The sequence below is a fragment of the Triticum dicoccoides genome, chromosome 4A (genome assembly GCF_002162155.2).
Source record: "Triticum dicoccoides isolate Atlit2015 ecotype Zavitan chromosome 4A, WEW_v2.0, whole genome shotgun sequence".
In the NCBI taxonomy this organism is placed as follows: Eukaryota; Viridiplantae; Streptophyta; class Magnoliopsida; order Poales; family Poaceae; genus Triticum; species Triticum dicoccoides.
Window position 1 is genome coordinate 475,881,874 of NC_041386.1, and position 4,518 is coordinate 475,886,391.

Below are 4,518 nucleotides of genomic sequence, written 5' to 3' on the forward strand. Positions count from 1 at the left end.
CCACGTCCCTCGACGCTGGTGCCCATCCCAGTCGCCTCCTCGCCCCTTCTTCTTCGTCGCGTGACGCCCGCCTGAGACCTCTGCCTCGCCGTCACCGACCAACGTCGTCGTGGCCGGAAACGCATCCCCAGCCCCTCCCCGAGCCGACTTTTACACAACTACAGGCCCCGATGAGGCCTCGTCCGTCTTCGCTCAGTTCCCCTGTGATCCGGTCGCCGTAGGTCGCCTCCCTCACCCTTTCCCCCGCTCCGGCCACCTCTTGCGGTCACCGCCCCGCACGCGCCCGGTGGCCATACTCGCGCCCCGAACGCACCCCGGTCGCGCACACCGCTCCCTGGACGTGCCCAGGTGCGCGCCCGCCGCCACCCGCGCCTCTGTCCACTCCCGCCCGAGCCCACCGATGGCTGCGCTGCCCGCTGCTTTCCCTCACGCCGTTTTTGATCGCACCGCAACCGCCTCCCCGCCTGTTACCCAACGCGCCCCGCCGCACTAGTTTCCATCGTCGAAAATGGCAGGCCGGCGAGCCCTGCCATGGCCGTCGGTGCGCTCCAGCGCCCGTGGCCATGCGGGCGGGCGCCCGCACCTGTTTCGCTTGTTGCCCGTTTGGCCCCTAGGCCCTATGACATGTGGGGCCCAGCCCCTGGAACATTTTTTCTCTAAAAAAAGAGTAAATAAATAAATGAATAAATAATAATTAATAATTAATTAATTAATTAATTAATCCTAATTAATTAATCTAATTAACCTGTTAGTTTAATTAAACAATAATTAATTAACCTAACCCTGACTAACCTAAACAGAGAATGACAGGTGGGTCCCACGGGGCCCACACGTCAGGTTGACTAGGTCAACGGTCAACGTTGACTACTGACGTCATGCTGACGTCAGCAAGCACTATTTTGCATAATGTTGGTTTAAAATAATTAAATAAATCCTAAAAATGTTTTAAATCTTTTAAAATTAATATAAAATAAACCATAACTCGGATGGAAACACTTTGTACATGAAAGTTGCTCAGAACGACGAGACGAATCCGAATACGCCATCCGTTCGTCTATCACATGTCCCTAGCATAACGAACGTTGAACTTTTCCCCTCCGGTTCATCTATCTGACACACGTCCGGAACCGGGAAAACTTTCCCGGATGTTTCCCCCTTCGTCTATATCGCCTAGTGCCGCGTTAGAACACCTGTAGCACCGCTTATTGTCTATTTATGCATATTGTTTGCAGTGCATTTATTGTTTCTTCCCCCTCTTCTCTCAGGTAGACCCCGAGACCGCTGTTGATGCCCTTGTGATCGACTACATCGACGACGACCCCCCTCCTTACCAGAGCAACCAGGAAAGCAACCCCCCCCCCTTGAGCATTCCGATATCGCCCATTTCTTTCCCTCTCATGCTTGCATTAGAACTGCTACTGCTTTCTGTATGATCCTACTCTGATGCATAGCCTGTTGTTGTTACCTGCTTTCATACCTTACCTGCTTGTCCTAAACTGCTTAGTATAGGTTGGTTAGTGATCCATCAGTGACCCCCACCTTGTCCTAGTTGCCCCGCTTTATGTTCGATGACTCGATCAACGTGATCAACATCCAGGCCCCGACACCGCACATCCCCCCCCTAGTTGTACGACTCTGCAGAGTTACCATCGAGTGCCGAGGGTGGAACCTCTTACATCACTCCTGATAGGATCTCCGTAGTGTAGCTATACGGTCGAGGTCATCGAGGGTGATTTCCTCCTTAACCACTTCTGTTACGGCTCTGTCGTGCAACCCATCAAACGTGAACCTCGAGGGTGGATCCTCTTACGTTCACCTTGATAACAACATCGAGTGGAATTCACCGGGGGTGATTCCTCGGGTTTTCCCTTTGGTGTTAGACACACAGTTACTATGATTTTACACTGAACCATGCTACTGAAGACGGGTCGACCCTGAGGGGTACCCGCGCGAGCTTAATAGCGAGTGATGTGGAGTCGGGTTGACCTGGAAGGTGCCTGCGAGATACTTACAAGACGTGGCCGGCCATTCTTAGCCCTTGTTGCAAGTACTCGAGATGGGGCGACGGGATCACATCGATCGTGAGTCTCTGCTCGTTACCGCGTGTTCCTAATCCACTATGATTTGGATATTTCATCCGAGGGGCCTCTGGCCTGATAGCACTAACCATCACGTGGGCATAGTATGGGCGTTCTGCATCATATACATCAGCCGAAGCTTAATAGACGTCAACGACTGAGCGGCGCGCGCCGGGTTGGACTGCGTAAGCTCCTGCCTTGTTGAAGGAGGTAGCTAGGTCTACTCACCGATCGCGTACGCAACGTGCAGGAGTTCCCGGGGAGATGGCCCATGACCCCTGGGGGCATAGGTTTAGTCTGGCGTGCTGGCCTCTCTATTAAGCCTAGGTCGGGTTGTGGCGTATTGTTTGGCCGAGGTCGGGCATGACCCAGAAAAGTGTGTTCGGCTGGAGTTAATCGAGCGTGGTGGGTAAGTTGGTGCACCCTTGCAGGGAAGAAAACATCTATCGATAGCCTGTCCTACGGTAACGGACACTTGGAGTTGTATCCCGATAGATACAACCAGAACTAGATACTCATGATGAGAAACGGATGGTGATGAGAATTGAATTGTGATGATAACTGGATAGTATGGCTCTGGGATTGCTTTCTCGCAGGGAGTCGAGAAAGGATCTCTAGCCGAGGTTGATAACACTACTTCTACTTTACTTTATGCTACTCTACTCCCTCTTGTTGCTGCAAGATGGTGGTTTCCAGAAGATGCTAGTCTTCGATAGGCTAGGCCATCGCCTTCCCTTCTGGCATTCTGCAGTCTAGTCCACAGATACTACCCATTTCCTTGATACAGATGCATATTTAGTTTAGATCTGATGTAAGTCTTGCGAGTACTTTGGATGAGTACTCACGGTTGCTTTGCTACCTCTTTTTCCCCATACCCAATTGTTGTGACCAGATGACGGATCCCAGGAGCCAGACAACGCCACTGATGACTACTACTATCCGGAGGATGCCTACTACTACGTGAAGACCGCAGATGACTAGGAGTAGTTAGGAGGCTCCCAGGCAGGAGGCCTTGCCTTTTCGATCATTGTTGCTTTTGTGCTAGCCTTCTTAAGGCACACTTGTCTAACTTATGCCTGTACTCAGATATTGTTGCTTCCGCTGACTCTTGTGTTTTCAAGCTTATGTATTCGAGCCCTCGAGGCCCCTGGCTTGTAATATAAAGCTTGTGTTATTTTAATTTGTGACTAGAGTTGTGTTGTGATATCTTCCCGTGAGTCCTTGATCTTGATCGTACACATTTGTGTGTATGATTAGTGTATGATCAAATCGGAGGCGTCACAGACTGCCTCTAGTCAGCGGTAGCCTCAGGGACTACACGTAGTGGGTACACTCGGCATGCCCCCACTGGATTGCAAACACTCAAAAGTGCTCCAAGTGAAAGCGACAACATCAAAAAGCATTAAGTTCTAAGACTCATGCTGACTGTTTCCAGTTAACAGGAGCCTCGGGGACTACACCCAGTGGGTGCACTCAGCGCGCCTCCACTGGAACATCGTCACACACCTAGTGGTTGTGCCCTGCGCAAACCCACTGACAAAACCCTACCACGGATAAAGAAAAGAAGAAACTTCAACTAAAAATCTTACCCACAATGGTACTTACTCGGACGTTGGTCTGCAATGCCTCACTGGCATCATAGGCATCCTTCAGTTGGTTGCACACCAACCCCACCTGGATCAGAGCCTCCTTGCTCGCCCCCACTTGATCTTCAGGGACATGGTACAGGGGGGAAAGCGGTGGCGGAGGTCGACGAAGGCGTTGGTGTGGGCCTTGGTGTTGGGATCACTGCAGTCATGGGCACTGAACTGCTCTGTGCCAAAGGACTCGGTCCCGTGGCCTTCACGGTAGTCTTGGCCGGCGACGCACACTCCACTTGGTGAGGAGAGGCCTCCTGCATGGCCACGTCAGCATCGGGCGCCTCCTGGTTGACCTCTGGGTTAGACGGAACGGCCCGCTCATCGTCATCTAGCTGGATGACCTTGGGTGGAGCTGCAGAAGCATGTGAGTCAGAGAAGCTAATAGAACTCAATCAGATATGTTCTGGACATCAATAACCAGCCGACGTGAAAATACCTTTGGAAGTGGCGGCGTCTGCCGCATCACCATCACCTTGGTCCCTCTTATGAGCATGCGGGTCCCCTCCTGGCCCCCCTTGGGTTGTCCCGGGCACAAGTGATTGCTTGGATCTTGGCCCCGACATCCTTCTTGGTGAGGTCTTCCGGGTGCACCCGAGTGGGATCATTCGACCCTTCATACATCCACATCGGGTGGACCCTGGCCTGCAGCGGTTGGATCCGCCGAGTGAGGAACGTCTCCAGTAGACCCATCTCGTTCACGCCGGCATTCACATCACTAACGAGGGCAACAACCAAGATACTGATATCTACCTTCTCCTCTCTCGTCACCGAAAGGGACTCGGGAGTCCACACCCTCTCTG